Genomic DNA, 17721 nt, shown 5'->3' with positions numbered 1-17721 from the left:
ACGTTGAAAAAATTAAACTTTGAAAACTTTGAAAAATCAAACTTTGAAAACGTTGAATACTTTGAAAAAATTAAACTTGAGAAAACTCTTTGAAAAATTAAAATTTGAAAACTTTGAAAAATTAAACTTTGAAAACTCAAACTTTGAAAACGTTGAAAACTTTGAAAAATCAAACCTTGAAAAAATGAAGCTTCGAAAACTTTTCAGGCTGTCTCCCATCCAGGTACTACCCAGGCCCGACCCTGTATCGCTTCAGATATCAGACGAGAGCAGGTGCTTTCAGAGTGTTGTGGCCATAGGCAATGAGCAGCAGCACCTTTTGGCTCCATGACTTGTCGGCGATGCTGTGGCCAAATAAAGTTGAAAACTTTGAAAAATTGGCAAAGCCTACTAACCAGGCCCGACCCTGTATCGCTTCTGAGATCAGACAAGATCAGGCACTTTCAGGGGGTGTGGCCGTAGGCGATGAACAGCAGCACTTTTCGGCTTCTTGAATTGTCAGCGGTACTGTGGAAAATGAAACTGAAAACTTTGAAAACTTTGAAAAATCAAACCTTGAAAACGTTGAAAACTTTGAAAAACATAAAAATTTGAAAACATTGAAAACGTTGAAAACGTTGAAAAAATTAAACTTTGAAAACTTTAAAAAATTAAACTTTGATAACTTTTAAAAATCAAATTTTGAAAGCTTTGAAAAATTAAACTTTGAAAACTTTAAAAACTCAAACTTTGAAAACTTTGAAAACGTTGAAAACATGAAGCTTTGAAAACTTTTCAGGCTGTCTCCCATCCAGGTACTACCCAAGCCCGACCCTGTATCACTTGTCAGCAGCACTGTGGAAAAATTTAACTTTGAAAACTGAAAAACTGAAACTTTAAAAACTTTGAAAAATCTAATTTTGAAAACGTTGAAAACTTTGAAAAACATTAAAATTTGAAAACTTTGAAAAATTAAAATTTGAAAACTTTGAAACATCAAACGTTGAAAAAACAAAGCTTTGAAAACTTCTCAGGCTGTCTCCCATTCAAGTACTACCCAGGCCTGACCCTGTATCACTTCAGATATCAGACTAGAGCAAGCGCTTTTAGGGTGGTGTGGCCATAGGCGATGAACAACAGCACCTTTTGGCTCAATGACTTGTCGGCGATGCTGTGGCAAAATAAAGTTGAAAACTTTGAAAAATTGGCAAAGCCTACGACACCTGGTATTCCCAGGGGGTCTACCATCCAGGTACTAACCAGGCCTGACCCTGTATCACTTCTGAGATCAGATATTTTCAGGGTGGTGTGGCCGTAAGCGATGAACAGCAGCAGTTTTCGGCTTCTTGACTTGTCAGTGGCACTGTGGAAAAATTAAACTGAAAACTGAAAACTGAAAAATGAAACTTTGAAAACTTTGAAAAATCAAATCTTGAAGACCTTGAAAACGTTGAAAAAATTAAACTTTGAAAAATCAAACTTTGAAAACGTTAAAGACTTTGAAAAAATTAAACTTTGAAAACTTTGAAAAATTAAACTTTGAAAACTTTTAAAAATCAAATTTTGAAAACTTTGAAAACTTTGAAAAAATTTAAATTTGAAAACTGAAAAATTAAACTTTGAAAACTTTGAAAACTCAAACTTTGAAAACTTTGAAAACTTTGAAAACCTTGAAAAAGTTGAAAACATGAAACTTTGAAAACTTCTCAGGCTGTCTCCCATCCATGTACTACCCAGGCCCGACCCTCTACCGCTTTCAGGGTGGTGTGGCCGTAGGCGATGAACAGCAGCACTTTTCAGCTTCTTGACTTGTCAGCGGCACTGTGGAAAAATGAAACTGAAAACTGAAAAATGAAACTTTGAAAACTTTGAAAAATTAAACTTTGAAAACTTTGAAAACTCAAACGTTGAAAACTTAAACTTTGAAAACGTTGAAAACGTTGAAAACTTTGAAAAATCAAACCTTGAAAAAGTTGAAAAAAGGAAGCTTTGAAAACTTTTCAGGCTGTCTCCCATCCAGGTACTACCCAAGCCCGACCCTGTATCACTTGTCAGCGGCACTGTGGAAAAATTTAACTTTGAAAACTGAAAAACTGAAACTTTAAAAACTTTGAAACATCTAATTTTGAAAACGTTGAAAACTTTGAAAAACATTAAAATTTGAAAACTTTGAAAAATTAAAATTTGAAAACTTTGAAACATCAAACGTTGAAAAAGTTGAAAAAACGAAGCTTTGAAAACTTCTCAGGCTGTCTCCCATTCAAGTACTACCCAGGCCTGACCCTGTATCGCTTCAGATATCAGACTAGAGCAAGCGCTTTTAGGGTGGTGTGGCCATAGGCGATGAACAACAGCACCTTTTGGCTCCATGACTTGTCGGCGATGCTGTGGCAAAATAAAGTTGAAAACTTTGAAAAATTGGCAAAGCCTACGACACCTGGTATTCCCAGGCGGTCTACCATCCAGGTACTAACCAGGCCCGACCCTGTATCACTTCTGAAATCAGATATTTTCAGGGTGGTGTGGCCGTAAGCGATGAACAGCAGCACGTTTCGGCTTCTTGACTTGTCAGTGGCACTGTGGAAAAATTAAACTGAAAACTGAAAAATGAAACTTTGAAAACTTTGAAAAATCAAATCTTGAAGACCTTGAAAACGTTGAAAAAATGAAACTTTGAAAAATCAAACTTTGAAAACGTTAAAGACTTTGAAAAAATTAAACTTTGAAAACTTTGAAAAATTAAACTTTGAAAACTTTTAAAAATCAAATTTTGAAAACTTTGAAAACTTTGAAAAAAATTTAAATTTGAAAACTTTGAAAAATTAAACTTTGAAAACTTTGAAAACTCAAACTTTGAAAACTTTGAAAACTTTGAAAACTTTGAAAACTTTGAAAACCTTGAAAAAGTTGAAAACATGAAACTTTGAAAACTTCTCAGGCTGTCTCCCACCCATGTACTACCCAGGCCCGACCCTCTACCGCTTTCAGGGTGGTGTGGCCGTAGGCGATGAACAGCAGCACTTTTCAGCTTCTTGACTTGTCAGCGGCACTGTGGAAAAATGAAACTGAAAACTGAAAAATGAAACTTTGAAAACTTTGAAAAATTAAACTTTGAAAACTTTGAAAACTCAAACTTTGAAAACTTTGAAAACTTTGAAAACTTTGAAAACCTTGAAAAAGTTGAAAACATGAAACTTTGAAAACTTCTCAGGCTGTCTCCCATCCATGTACTACCCAGGCCCGACCCTCTACCGCTTTCAGGGTGGTGTGGCCGTAGGCGATGAACAGCAGCACTTTTCAGCTTCTTGACTTGTCAGCGGCACTGTGGAAAAATGAAACTGAAAACTGAAAAATGAAACTTTGAAAACTTTGAAAAATTAAACTTTGAAAACTTTGAAAACTCAAACTTTGAAAACTTAAACTTTGAAAACGTTGAAAACTTTGAATAATCAAACCTTGAAAAAGTTGAAAAAAGGAAGCTTTGAAAACTTCTCAGGCTGTGTCCCATTCAAGTACTACCCAGGCCTGACCCTGTATTGCTTCAGATATCAGACAGGAGCAGGCGCTTTCAGGGTAGTGTGGCCATAGGCGATGAACAGCAGCACCTTTTGGCTCCATGACTTGTCGGCGATGCTGTGGCAAAAATAAATTGAAAACTTTGAAAAATTGGCAAAGCCTATGACACCTTGTATTCCCAGGCGGTCTCCCATCCAGGTACTAACCAGGCCCAACCCTGTATTGCTTCTGCGATCAGACGAGATCAGGCACTTTCAGGGTGGTGTGGCCGTAGGCGATGAACAGCAGCACCTTTTGGCTCCATGACTTGTCGGCGATGATGTGGCAAAAATAAATTGAAAACTTTGAAAAATTGGCAAAGCCTACGACACCTTGTATTCCCAGGCAGTCTCCCATCCAGGTACTAACCAGGCCCGACCCTGTATCGCTTCTGAGATCAGACACTTTCAGGGTGGTGTGGCCGTAGGAAATGAACAGCAGCACTTTTCGGCTTCTTGACTTGTCAGCGGCACTGTGGAAAAATGAAACTGAAAACTGAAAAATTAAACTTTGAAAACTTTGAAAAATCAAACCTTGAAAATGTTGAAAACGTTGAAAAAATTAAACTTTGAAAACTTTGAAAAATCAAACTTTGAAAACGTTGAATACTTTGAAAAAATTAAACTTGAGAAAACTCTTTGAAAAATTAAAATTTGAAAACTTTGAAAAATTAAACTTTGAAAACTCAAACTTTGAAAACGTTGAAAACTTTGAAAAATCAAACCTTGAAAAAATGAAGCTTCGAAAACTTCTCAGGCTGTCTCCCATCCATGTACTACCCAGGCCCGACCCTCTACCGCTTTCAGGGTGGTGTGGCCGTAGGCGATGAACAGCAGCACTTTTCAGCTTCTTGACTTGTCAGCGGCACTGTGGAAAAATGAAACTGAAAACTGAAAAATGAAACTTTGAAAACTTTGAAAAATTAAACTTTGAAAACTTTGAAAACTCAAACTTTGAAAACTTAAACTTTGAAAACGTTGAAAACTTTGAATAATCAAACCTTGAAAAAGTTGAAAAAAGGAAGCTTTGAAAACTTCTCAGGCTGTGTCCCATTCAAGTACTACCCAGGCCTGACCCTGTATTGCTTCAGATATCAGACAAGAGCAGGCGCTTTCAGGGTAGTGTGGCCATAGGCGATGAACAGCAGCACCTTTTGGCTCCATGACTTGTCGGCGATGCTGTGGCAAAAATAAATTGAAAACGTTGAAAAATTGGCAAAGCCTATGACAACTTGTATTCCCAGGCGGTCTCCCATCCAGGTACTAACCAGGCCCGACCCTGTATTGCTTCTGAGATCAGACGAGATCAGGCACTTTCAGGGTGGTGTGGCCGTAGGCGATGAACAGCAGCACCTTTTGGCTCCATGACTTGTCGGCGATGATGTGGCAAAAATAAATTGAAAACTTTGAAAAATTGGCAAAGCCTACGACACCTTGTATTCCCAGGCAGTCTCCCATCCAGGTACTAACCAGGCCCGACCCTGTATCGCTTCTGAGATCAGACGAGATCAGGCACTTTCAGGGTGGTGTGGCCGTAGGAAAAGAACAGCAGCACTTTTCGGCTTCTTGACTTGTCAGCGGCACTGTGGAAAAATGAAACTGAAAACTGAAAAATTAAACTTTGAAAACTTTGAAAAATCAAACCTTGAAAATGTTGAAAACGTTGAAAAAATTAAACTTTGAAAACTTTGAAAAATCAAACTTTGAAAACGTTGAATACTTTGAAAAAATTAAACTTGAGAAAACTCTTTGAAAAATTAAAATTTGAAAACTTTGAAAAATTAAACTTTGAAAACTCAAACTTTGAAAACGTTGAAAACTTTGAAAAATCAAACCTTGAAAAAATTTAGCTTCGAAAACTTTTCAGGCTGTCTCCCATCCAGGTACTACCCAGGCCCGACCCTGTATCGCTTCAGATATCAGACGAGAGCAGGTGCTTTCAGAGTGTTATGGCCATAGGCAATGAACAGCAGCACCTTTTGGCTCCATGACTTGTCGGCGATGCTGTGGCCAAATAAAGTTGAAAACTTTGAAAAATTGGCAAAGCCTACTAACCAGGCCCGACCCTGTATCGCTTCTGAGATCAGACAAGATCAGGCACTTTCAGGGGGGTGTGGCCGTAGGCGATGAACAGCAGCACTTTTCGGCTTCTTGAATTGTCAGCGGCACTGTGGAAAAATGAAACTGAAAACTGAAAAATTAAACTTTGAAAACTTTGAAAAATTAAACTTTGAAAACTTTGAAAACTCAAACTTTGAAAACGTTGAAAACTTTGAAAAATCAAACCTTGAAAAAATTTAGCTTCGAAAACTTTTCAGGCTGTCTCCCATCCAGGTACTACCCAGGCCCGACCCTGTTTCGCTTCAGATATCAGACGAGAGCAGGTGCTTTCAGAGTGTTGTGGCCATAGGCAATGAACAGCAGCACCTTTTGGCTCCATGACTTGTCGGCGATGCTGTGGCCAAATAAAGTTGAAAACTTTGAAAAATTGGCAAAGCCTACTAACCAGGCCCGACCCTGTATCGCTTCTGAGATCAGACAAGATCAGGCACTTTCAGGGGGGTGTGGCCGTAGGCGATGAACAGCAGCACTTTTCGGCTTCTTGAATTGTCAGCGGCACTGTGGAAAAATGAAACTGAAAACTGAAAAATTAAACTTTGAAAACTTTGAAAAATCAAACCTTGAAAACGTTGAAAAACATAAAAATTTGAAAACATTGAAAACGTTGAAAACGTTGAAAAAATTAAACTTTGAAAACTTTAAAAAATTAAACTTTGATAACCTTTAAAAATCAAATTTTGAAAGCTTTGAAAAATTAAACTTTGAAAACTTTAAAAACTCAAACTTTGAAAACTTTGAAAACTCAAACTTTGAAAACGTTGAAAACATGAAGCTTTGAAAACTTTTCAGGCTGTCTCCCATCCAGGTACTACCCAAGCCCGACCCTGTATCACTTGTAAGCGGCACTGTGGAAAAATTTAACTTTGAAAACTGAAAAACTGAAACTTTAAAAACTTTGAAAAATCTAATTTTGAAAACGTTGAAAACTTTGAAAAACATTAAAATTTGAAAACTTTGAAAAATTAAAATTTGAAAACTTTGAAACATCAAACGTTGAAAAAACAAAGCTTTGAAAACTTCTCAGGCTGTCTCCCATTCAAGTACTACCCAGGCCTGACCCTGTATCGCTTCAGATATCAGACTAGAGCAAGCACTTTTAGGGTGGTGTGGCCATAGGCGATGAACAACAGCACCTTTTGGCTCCATGACTTGTCGGCGATGCTGTGGCAAAATAAAGTTGAAAACTTTGAAAAATTGGCAAAGCCTACGACACCTGGTATTCCCAGGCGGTCTACCATCCAGGTACTAACCAGGCCCGACCCTGTATCACTTCTGAGATCAGATATTTTCAGGGTGGTGTGGCCGTAAGCGATGAACAGCAGCACTTTTCGGCTTCTTGACTTGTCAGTGGCACTGTGGAAAAATTAAACTGAAAACTGAAAAATGAAACTTTGAAAACTTTGAAAAATCAAATCTTGAAGACCTTGAAAACGTTGAAAAAATTAAACTTTGAAAAATCAAACTTTGAAAACGTTAAAGACTTTGAAAAAATTAAACTTTGAAAACTTTGAAAAATTAAACTTTGAAAACTTTGAAAACTTTGAAAACTTTGAAAACTTTTAAAAATCAAATTTTGAAAACTTTGAAAACTGAAAAAATTTAAATTTGAAAACTTTGAAAAATTAAACTTTGAAAACTTTGAAAACTTTGAAAACTGAAAACTTTGAAAACCTTGAAAAAGTTGAAAACATGAAACTTTGAAAACTTCTCAGGCTGTCTCCCATCCATGTACTACCCAGGCCCGACCCTCTACCGCTTTCAGGGTGGTGTGGCCGTAGGCGATGAACAGCAGCACTTTTCAGCTTCTTGACTTGTCAGGGCACTGTGGAAAAATGAAACTGAAAACTGAAAAATGAAACTTTGAAAACTTTGAAAAATTAAACTTTGAAAACTTTGAAAACTCAAACTTTGAAAACTTAAACTTTGAAAACGTTGAAAACTTTGAATAATCAAACCTTGAAAAAGTTGAAAAAAGGAAGCTTTGAAAACTTCTCAGGCTGTGTCCCATTCAAGTACTACCCAGGCCTGACCCTGTATTGCTTCAGATATCAGACAAGAGCAGGCGCTTTCAGGGTAGTGTGGCCATAGGCGATGAACAGCAGCACCTTTTGGCTCCATGACTTGTCGGCGATGCTGTGGCAAAAATAAATTGAAAACTTTGAAAAATTGGCAAAGCCTATGACACCTTGTATTCCCAGGCGGTCTCCCATCCAGGTACTAACCAGGCCCGGCCCTGTATTGCTTCTGAGATCAGACGAGATCAGGCACTTTCAGGGTGGTGTGGCCGTAGGCGATGAACAGCAGCACCTTTTGGCTCCATGACTTGTCGGCGATGATGTGGCAAAAATAAATTGAAAACTTTGAAAAATTGGCAAAGCCTACGACACCTTGTATTCACAGGCAGTCTCCCATCCAGGTACTAACCAGGCCCGACCCTGTATCGCTTCTGAGATCAGACGAGATCAGGCACTTTCAGGGTGGTGTGGCCGTAGGAACTGAACAGCAGCACTTTTCGGCTTCTTGACTTGTCAGCGGCACTGTGGAAAAATGAAACTGAAAACTGAAAAATTAAACTTTGAAAACTTTGAAAAATCAAACCTTGAAAATGTTGAAAACGTTGAAAAAATTAAACTTTGAAAACTTTGAAAAATCAAACTTTGAAAACGTTGAATACTTTGAAAAAATTAAACTTGAGAAAACTCTTTGAAAAATTAAAATTTGAAAACTTTGAAAAATTAAACTTTGAAAACTCAAACTTTGAAAACGTTGAAAACTTTGAAAAATCAAACCTTGAAAAAATGAAGCTTCGAAAACTTTTCAGGCTGTCTCCCATCCAGGTACTACCCAGGCCCGACCCTGTATCGCTTCAGATATCAGACGAGAGCAGGTGCTTTCAGAGTGTTGTGGCCATAGGCAATGAACAGCAGCACCTTTTGGCTCCATGACTTGTCGGCGATGCTGTGGCCAAATAAAGTTGAAAACTTTGAAAAATTGGCAAAGCCTACTAACCAGGCCCGACCCTGTATCGCTTCTGAGATCAGACAAGATCAGGCACTTTCAGGGGGTGTGGCCGTAGGCGATGAACAGCAGCACTTTTCGGCTTCTTGAATTGTCAGCGGTACTGTGGAAAAATGAAACTGAAAACTTTGAAAACTTTGAAAAATCAAACCTTGAAAACTTTGAAAAACATAAAAATTTGAAAACATTGAAAACGTTGAAAACATTGAAAAAATTAAACTTTGAAAACTTTAAAAAATTAAACTTTGATAACTTTTAAAAATCAAATTTTGAAAGCTTTGAAAAATTAAACTTTGAAAACTTTAAAAACTCAAACTTTGAAAACTTTGAAAACGTTGAAAACATGAAGCTTTGAAAACTTTTCAGGCTGTCTCCCATCCAGGTACTACCCAAGCCCGACCCTGTATCACTTGTCAGCAGCACTGTGGAAAAATTTAACTTTGAAAACTGAAAAACTGAAACTTTAAAAACTTTGAAAAATCTAATTTTGAAAACGTTGAAAACTTTGAAAAACATTAAAATTTGAAAACTTTGAAAAATTAAAATTTGAAAACTTTGAAACATCAAACGTTGAAAAAACAAAGCTTTGAAAACTTCTCAGGCTGTCTCCCATTCAAGTACTACCCAGGCCTGACCCTGTATCGCTTCAGATATCAGACTAGAGCAAGCGCTTTTAGGGTAGTGTGGCCATAGGCGATGAACAACAGCACCTTTTGGCTCCATGACTTGTCGGCGATGCTGTGGCAAAATAAAGTTGAAAACTTTGAAAAATTGGCAAAGCCTACGACACCTGGTATTCCCAGGCGGTCTACCATCCAGGTACTAACCAGGCCCGACCCTGTATCACTTCTGAGATCAGATATTTTCAGGGTGGTGTGGCCGTAAGCGATGAACAGCAGCACTTTTCGGCTTCTTGACTTGTCAGTGGCACTGTGGAAAAATGAAACTGAAAACTGAAAAATGAAACTTTGAAAACTTTGAAAACTCAAACTTTGAAAACTTTGAAAACCTTGAAAAAGTTGAAAACATGAAACTTTGAAAACTTCTCAGGCTGTCTCCCATCCATGTACTACCCAGGCCCGACCCTCTACCGCTTTCAGGGTGGTGTGGCCATAGGCGATGAACAGCAGCACTTTTCAGCTTCTTGACTTGTCAGCGGCACTGTGGAAAAATGAAACTGAAAACTGAAAAATGAAACTTTGAAAACTTTGAAAACTCAAACTTTGAAAACTTAAACTTTGAAAACGTTGAAAACTTTAAAAAATCAAACCTTGAAAAAGTTGAAAAAAGGAAGCTTTGAAAACTTCTCAGGCTGTGTCCCATTCAAGTACTACCCAGGCCTGACCCTGTATTGCTTCAGATATCAGACAAGAGCAGGCGCTTTCAGGGTAGTGTGGCCATAGGCGATGAACAGCAGCACCTTTTGGCTCCATGACTTGTCGGCGATGCTGTGGCAAAAATAAATTGAAAACGTTGAAAAATTGGCAAAGCCTATGACACCTTGTATTCCCAGGCGGTCTCCCATCCAGGTACTAACCAGGCCCAACCCTGTATTGCTTCTGAGATCAGACGAGATCAGGCACTTTCAGGGTGGTGTGGCCGTAGGCGATGAACAGCAGCACCTTTTGGCTCCATGACTTGTCGGCGATGCTGTGGCAAAAATAAATTGAAAACTTTGAAAAATTGGCAAAGCCTACGACACCTTGTATTCCCAGGCGGTCTACCATCCAGGTACTAACCAGGCCCGACCCTGTATCACTTCTGAGATCAGATATTTTCAGGGTGGTGTGGCCGTAAGCGATGAACAGCAGCACTTTTCGGCTTCTTGACTTGTCAGTGGCACTGTGGAAAAATTAAACTGAAAACTGAAAACTGAAAAATGAAACTTTGAAAACTTTGAAAAATCAAATCTTGAAGACCTTGAAAATGTTGAAAAAATTAAACTTTGAAAAATCAAACTTTGAAAACGTTAAAGACTTTGAAAAAATTAAACTTTGAAAACTTTGAAAAATTAAACTTTGAAAACTTTTAAAAATCAAATTTTGAAAACTTTGAAAACTTTGAAAAAATTTAAATTTGAAAACTGAAAAATTAAACTTTGAAAACTTTGAAAACTCAAACTTTGAAAACTTTGAAAACTTTGAAAACTTTGAAAACTTTGAAAACTTTGAAAACCTTGAAAAAGTTGAAAACATGAAACTTTGAAAACTTCTCAGGCTGTCTCCCATCCATGTACTACCCAGGCCCGACCCTCTACCGCTTTCAGGGTGGTGTGGCCGTAGGCGATGAACAGCAGCACTTTTCAGCTTCTTGACTTGTCAGCGGCACTGTGGAAAAATGAAACTGAAAACTGAAAAATGAAACTTTGAAAACTTTGAAAAATTAAACTTTGAAAACTTTGAAAACTCAAACTTTGAAAACTTAAACTTTGAAAACGTTGAAAACTTTGAAAAATCAAACCTTGAAAAAGTTGAAAAAAGGAAGCTTTGAAAACTTTTCAGGCTGTCTCCCATCCAGGTACTACCCAAGCCCGACCCTGTATCACTTGTCAGCGGCACTGTGGAAAAATTTAACTTTGAAAACTGAAAAACTGAAACTTTAAAAACTTTGAAAAATCTAATTTTGAAAACGTTGAAAACTTTGAAAAACATTAAAATTTGAAAACTTTGAAAAATTAAAATTTGAAAACTTTGAAACATCAAACGTTGAAAAAACAAAGCTTTGAAAACTTCTCAGGCTGTCTCCCATTCAAGTACTACCCAGGCCTGACCCTGTATCGCTTCAGATATCAGACTAGAGCAAGCGCTTTTAGGGTGGTGTGGCCATAGACGATGAACAACAGCACCTTTTGGCTCCATGACTTGTCGGCGATGCTGTGGCAAAATAAAGTTGAAAACTTTGAAAAATTGGCAAAGCCTACAACACCTGGTATTCCCAGGCGGTCTACCATCCAGGTACTAACCAGGCCCGACCCTGTATCACTTCTGAGATCAGATATTTTCAGGGTGGTGTGGCCGTAAGCGATGAACAGCAGCACGTTTCGGCTTCTTGACTTGTCAGTGGCACTGTGGAAAAATTAAACTGAAAACTGAAAACTGAAAAATGAAACTTTGAAAACTTTGAAAAATCAAATCTTGAAGACCTTGAAAACGTTGAAAAAATGAAACTTTGAAAAATCAAACTTTGAAAACGTTAAAGACTTTGAAAAAATTAAACTTTGAAAACTTTTAAAAATCAAATTTTGAAAACTTTGAAAACTTTGAAAAAATTTAAATTTGAAAACTTTGAAAAATTAAACTTTGAAAACTTTGAAAACTCAAACTTTGAAAACTTTGAAAACCTTGAAAAAGTTGAATACATGAAACTTTGAAAACTTCTCAGGCTGTCTCCCATCCATGTACTACCCAGGCCCGACCCTCTACCGCTTTCAGGGTGGTGTGGCCATAGGCGATGAACAGCAGCACTTTTCAGCTTCTTGACTTGTCAGCGGCACTGTGGAAAAATGAAACTGAAAACTGAAAAATGAAACTTTGAAAACTTTGAAAACTCAAACTTTGAAAACTTAAACTTTGAAAACGTTGAAAACTTTAAAAAATCAAACCTTGAAAAAGTTGAAAAAAGGAAGCTTTGAAAACTTCTCAGGCTGTGTCCCATTCAAGTACTACCCAGGCCTGACCCTGTATTGCTTCAGATATCAGACAAGAGCAGGCGCTTTCAGGGTAGTGTGGCCATAGGCGATGAACAGCAGCACCTTTTGGCTCCATGACTTGTCGGCGATGCTGTGGCAAAAATAAATTGAAAACGTTGAAAAATTGGCAAAGCCTATGACACCTTGTATTCCCAGGCGGTCTCCCATCCAGGTACTAACCAGGCCCAACCCTGTATTGCTTCTGAGATCAGACGAGATCAGGCACTTTCAGGGTGGTGTGGCCGTAGGCGATGAACAGCAGCACCTTTTGGCTCCATGACTTGTCGGCGATGCTGTGGCAAAAATAAATTGAAAACTTTGAAAAATTGGCAAAGCCTACGACACCTTGTATTCCCAGGCAGTCTCCCATCCAGGTACTAACCAGGCCCGACCCTGTATTGCTTCTGAGATCAGACAAGAGCAGGCGCTTTCAGGGTAGTGTGGCCATAGGCGATGAACAGCAGCACCTTTTGGCTCCATGACTTGTCGGCGATGCTGTGGCAAAAATAAATTGAAAACGTTGAAAAATTGGCAAAGCCTATGACACCTTGTATTCCCAGGCGGTCTCCCATCCAGGTACTAACCAGGCCCAACCCTGTATTGCTTCTGAGATCAGACGAGATCAGGCACTTTCAGGGTGGTGTGGCCGTAGGCAATGAACAGCAGCACCTTTTGGCTCCATGACTTGTCGGCGATGCTGTGGCAAAAATAAATTGAAAACTTTGAAAAATTGGCAAAGCCTACGACACCTTGTATTCCCAGGCAGTCTCCCATCCAGGTACTAACCAGGCCCGACCCTGTATTGCTTCTGAGATCAGACGAGATCAGGCACTTTCAGGGTGGTGTGGCCGTAAGCGATGATAAGCAGCACCTTTTGGCTCCATGACTTGTCGGCGATGATGTGGCAAAAATAAATTGAAAACTTTGAAAAATTGGCAAAGCCTACGACACCTTGTATTCCCAGGCAGTCTCCCATCCAGGTACTAACCAGGCCCGTCCCTGTATCGCTTCTGAGATCAGACGAGATCAGGCACTTTCAGGGTGGTGTGGCCGTAGGAAATGAACAGCAGCACTTTTCGGCTTCTTGACTTGTCAGCGGCACTGTGGAAAAATGAACTGAAAACTGAAAAATTAAACTTTGAAAACTTTGAAAAATCAAACCTTGAAAATGTTGAAAACGTTGAAAAAATTAAACTTTGAAAACTTTGAAAAATCAAACTTTGAAAACGTTGAATACTTTGAAAAAAATTAAACTTGAGAAAACTCTTTGAAAAATTAAAATTTGAAAACTTTGAAAAATTAAACTTTGAAAACTCAAACTTTGAAAACGTTGAAAACTTTGAAAAATCAAACCTTGAAAAAATGAAGCTTCGAAAACTTCTCAGGCTGTCTCCCATCCAGGTACTACCGAGGCCCGACCCTGTATCGCTTCAGATATCAGACGAGAGCAGGTGCTTTCAGAGTGTTGTGGCCATAGGCAATGAACAGCAGCACCTTTTGGCTCCATGACTTGTCGGCGATGCTGTGGCCAAATAAAGTTGAAAACTTTGAAAAATTGGCAAAGCCTACTAACCAGGCCCGACCCTGTATCGCTTCTGAGATCAGACAAGATCAGGCACTTTCAGGGGGGTGTGGCCGTAGGCGATGAACAGCAGCACTTTTCGGCTTCTTGAATTGTCAGCGGCACTGTGGAAAAATGAAACTGAAAACTGAAAAATTAAACTTTGAAAACTTTGAAAAATCAAACCTTGAAAACGTTGAAAAACATAAAAATTTGAAAACGTTGAAAACGTTGAAAAAATTAAACTTTGAAAACTTTAAAAAATTAAACTTTGATAACTTTTAAAAATCAAATTTTGAAAGCTTTGAAAAATTAAACTTTGAAAACTTTAAAAACTCAAACTTTGAAAACTTTGAAAACTCAAACTTTGAAAACGTTGAAAACATGAAGCTTTGAAAACTTTTCAGGCTGTCTCCCATCCAGGTACTACCCAAGCCCGACCCTGTATCACTTGTCAGCGGCACTGTGGAAAAATTTAACTTTGAAAACTGAAAAACTGAAACTTTTACAACTTTGAAAAATCTAATTTTGAAAACGTTGAAAACTTTGAAAAACATTAAAATTTGAAAACTTTGAAAAATTAAAATTTGAAAACTTTGAAACATCAAACGTTGAAAAAGTTGAAAAAACTAAGCTTTGAAAACTTCTCAAGCTGTCTCCCATTCAAGTACTACCCAGACCTGACCCTGTATCGCTTCAGATATCAGACTAGAGCAAGCGCTTTTAGGGTGGTGTGGCCATAGGCGATGAACAACAGCACCTTTTGGCTCCATGACTTGTCGGCGATGCTGTGGCAAAATAAAGTTGAAAACTTTGAAAAATTGGCAAAGCCTACAACACCTGGTATTCCCAGGCGGTCTACCATCCAGGTACTAACCAGGCCCGACCCTGTATCACTTCTGATATCAGATATTTTCAGGGTGGTGTGGCTGTAAGCGATGAACAGCAGCACTTTTCGGCTTCTTGACTTGTCAGTGGCACTGTGGAAAAATTAAACTGAAAACTGAAAACTGAAAAATGAAACTTTGAAAACTTTGAAAAATCAAATCTTGAAGACCTTGAAAACATTGAAAAAATTAAACTTTGAAAAATCAAACTTTGAAATCGTTAAAGACTTTGAAAAAATTAAACTTTGAAAACTTTGAAAACTCAAACTTTGAAAACTTTGAAAACTTTGAAAACTTTGAAAACTTTGAAAACTTTGAAAACCTTGAAAAAGTTGAAAACATGAAACTTTGAAAACTTCTCAGGCTGTCTCCCATCCATGTACTACCCAGGCCCGACCCTCTACCGCTTTCAGGGTGGTGTGGCCGTAGGCGATGAACAGCAGCACTTTTCAGCTTCTTGACTTGTCAGCGGCACTGTGGAAAAATGAAACTGAAAACTGAAAAATGAAACTTTGAAAACTTTGAAAAATTAAACTTTGAAAACTTTGAAAACTCAAACTTTGAAAACTTAAACTTTGAAAACGTTGAAAACTTTGAAAAATCAAACCTTGAAAAAGTTGAAAAAAGGAAACTTTGAAAACTTCTCAGGCTGTGTCCCATTCAAGTACTACCCAGGCCTGACCCTGTATTGCTTCAGATATCAGACAAGAGCAGGCGCTTTCAGGGTAGTGTGGCCATAGGCGATGAACAGCAGCACCTTTTGGCTCCATGACTTGTCGGCGATGCTGTGGCAAAAATAAATTGAAAACTTTGAAAAATTGGCAAAGCCTACGACACCTTGTATTCCCAGGCGGTCTCCCATCCAGGTACTAACCAGGCCCGACCCTGTATTGCTTTTGAGATCAGACACTTTCAGGGTGGTGTGGCCGTAGGCGATGAACAGCAGCACCTTTTGGCTCCATGACTTGTCGGCGATGATGTGGCAAAAATAAATTGAAAAATTGGCAAAGCCTACGACACCTTGTATTCCCAGGCAGTCTCCCATCCAGGTACTAACCAGGCCCGACCCTGTATCGCTTCTGAGATCAGACGAGATCAGGCACTTTCAGGGTGGTGTGGCCGTAGGAAATGAACAGCAGCACTTTTCGGCTTCTTGACTTGTCAACGGCACTGTGGAAAAATGAAACTGAAAACTGAAAAATTAAACTTTGAAAACTTTGAAAAATTAAAATTTGAAAACTTTGAAAAATTAAACTTTGAAAACTCAAACTTTGAAAACGTTGAAAACTTTGAAAAATCAAACCTTGAAAAAATGATGCTTCGAAAACTTCTCAGGCTGTCTCCCATCCAGGTACTACCCAGGCCCGACCCTTGTATCGCTTCAGACATCAGACAAGAGCAGGTGCTTTCAGAGTGTTGTGGCCATAGGCAATGAACAGCAGCACCTTTTGGCTCCATGACTTGTCGGCGATGCGGTGGCCAAATAAAGTTGAAAACTTTGAAAAATTGGCAAATCCTACTAACCAGGCCCGACCCTGTATCGCTTCTGAGATCAGACAAGATCAGGCACTTTCAGGGGGGGTGTGGCCGTAGGCGATGAACAGCAGCACTTTTCGGCTTCTTGAATTGTCAGCGGCACTGTGGAAAAATGAAACTGAAAACTGAAAAATTAAACTTTGAAAACTTTGAAAAATCAAACCTTGAAAACGTTGAAAACTTTGAAAAACATAAAAATTTGAAAACGTTGAAAACGTTGAAAAAATTAAACTTTGAAAACTTTAAAAAATTAAACTTTGATAACTTTTAAAAATCAAATTTTGAAAGCTTTGAAAAATTAAACTTTGAAAACTTTAAAAACTCAAACTTTGAAAACTTTGAAAACTCAAACTTTGAAAACGTTGAAAACATGAAGCTTTGAAAACTTTTCAGGCTGTCTCCCATCCAGGTACTACCCAAGCCCGACCCTGTATCACTTGTCAGCGGCACTGTGGAAAAATTTAACTTTGAAAACTGAAAAACTGAAACTTTAAAAACTTTGAAAAATCTAATTTTGAAAACGTTGAAAACTTTGAAAAACATTAAAATTTGAAAACTTTGAAAAATTTAAATTTGAAAACTTTGAAACATCAAACGTTGAAAAAGTTGAAAAAAACGAAGCTTTGAAAACTTCTCAGGCTGTCTCCCATTCAAGTACTACCCAGGCCTGACCCTGTATCGCTTCAGATATCAGACTAGAGCAAGCGCTTTTAGGGTGGTGTGGCCATAGGCGACGAACAACAGCACCTTTTGGCTCCATGACTTGTCGGCGATGCTGTGGCAAAATAAAGTTGAAAACTTTGAAAAATTGGCAAAGCCTACGACACCTGGTATTCCCAGGCGGTCTACCATCCAGGTACTAACCAGGCCCGACCCTGTATCACTTCTGAGATCAGATATTTTCAGGGTGGTGTGGCCGTAAGCGATGAACAGCAGCACTTTTCGGCTTCTTGACTTGTCAGTGGCACTGTGGAAAAATGAAACTGAAAACTGAAAAATGAAACTTTGAAAACTTTGAAAACTCAAACTTTGAAAACTTTGAAAACCTTGAAAAGTTGAAAACATGAAACTTTGAAAACTTCTCAGGCTGTCTCCCATCCATGTACTACCCAGGCCCGACCCTCTACCGCTTTCAGGGTGGTGTGGCCATAGGCGATGAACAGCAGCACTTTTCAGCTTCTTGACTTGTCAGCGGCACTGTGGAAAAATGAAACTGAAAACTGAAAAATGAAACTTTGAAAACTTTGAAAACTCAAACTTTGAAAACTTAAACTTTGAAAACGTTGAAAACTTTAAAAAATCAAACCTTGAAAAAGTTGAAAAAAGGAAGCTTTGAAAACTTCTCAGGCTGTGTCCCATTCAAGTACTACCCAGGCC

At 38.4% G+C, this 17721-nt stretch overlaps 21 pseudogenes; all 21 read right to left on the bottom strand.

Annotated features, from left to right (window-relative positions):
• Positions 1-1190: 1190 nt before the first annotated feature.
• LOC121400119 lies at positions 1191-1299 on the bottom strand (annotated as a pseudogene).
• A 1105-nt stretch (positions 1300-2404) lies between these two features.
• On the bottom strand, positions 2405-2513 carry LOC121400113 (annotated as a pseudogene).
• A 1139-nt stretch (positions 2514-3652) lies between these two features.
• LOC121400284 lies at positions 3653-3771 on the bottom strand (annotated as a pseudogene).
• A 981-nt stretch (positions 3772-4752) lies between these two features.
• On the bottom strand, positions 4753-4871 carry LOC121400283 (annotated as a pseudogene).
• An 83-nt stretch (positions 4872-4954) lies between these two features.
• On the bottom strand, positions 4955-5073 carry LOC121400270 (annotated as a pseudogene).
• Positions 5074-6855: 1782 nt separating this feature from the next.
• LOC121400101 lies at positions 6856-6964 on the bottom strand (annotated as a pseudogene).
• Positions 6965-7827: 863 nt separating this feature from the next.
• LOC121400236 lies at positions 7828-7946 on the bottom strand (annotated as a pseudogene).
• An 83-nt stretch (positions 7947-8029) lies between these two features.
• Positions 8030-8148, bottom strand: LOC121400287 (annotated as a pseudogene).
• A 1302-nt stretch (positions 8149-9450) lies between these two features.
• Positions 9451-9559, bottom strand: LOC121400100 (annotated as a pseudogene).
• A 601-nt stretch (positions 9560-10160) lies between these two features.
• Positions 10161-10279, bottom strand: LOC121400129 (annotated as a pseudogene).
• Positions 10280-10362: 83 nt separating this feature from the next.
• Positions 10363-10471, bottom strand: LOC121400122 (annotated as a pseudogene).
• A 1114-nt stretch (positions 10472-11585) lies between these two features.
• Positions 11586-11694, bottom strand: LOC121400106 (annotated as a pseudogene).
• A 797-nt stretch (positions 11695-12491) lies between these two features.
• On the bottom strand, positions 12492-12610 carry LOC121400128 (annotated as a pseudogene).
• An 83-nt stretch (positions 12611-12693) lies between these two features.
• On the bottom strand, positions 12694-12812 carry LOC121400294 (annotated as a pseudogene).
• An 83-nt stretch (positions 12813-12895) lies between these two features.
• LOC121400127 lies at positions 12896-13014 on the bottom strand (annotated as a pseudogene).
• Positions 13015-13097: 83 nt separating this feature from the next.
• Positions 13098-13216, bottom strand: LOC121400225 (annotated as a pseudogene).
• An 83-nt stretch (positions 13217-13299) lies between these two features.
• LOC121400282 lies at positions 13300-13418 on the bottom strand (annotated as a pseudogene).
• Positions 13419-14749: 1331 nt separating this feature from the next.
• Positions 14750-14858, bottom strand: LOC121400117 (annotated as a pseudogene).
• Positions 14859-15633: 775 nt separating this feature from the next.
• On the bottom strand, positions 15634-15742 carry LOC121400125 (annotated as a pseudogene).
• Positions 15743-15816: 74 nt separating this feature from the next.
• Positions 15817-15935, bottom strand: LOC121400269 (annotated as a pseudogene).
• Positions 15936-17159: 1224 nt separating this feature from the next.
• Positions 17160-17268, bottom strand: LOC121400099 (annotated as a pseudogene).
• Positions 17269-17721: the final 453 nt, after the last annotated feature.

The sequence above is a fragment of the Xenopus laevis genome, chromosome 2L, assembly GCF_017654675.1.
Source record: "Xenopus laevis strain J_2021 chromosome 2L, Xenopus_laevis_v10.1, whole genome shotgun sequence".
In the NCBI taxonomy this organism is placed as follows: domain Eukaryota; kingdom Metazoa; phylum Chordata; class Amphibia; order Anura; family Pipidae; genus Xenopus; species Xenopus laevis.
The sequence above is the reverse complement of the archived record's forward strand: the minus strand, read 5'-3'. Positions and strand labels throughout refer to the sequence as shown.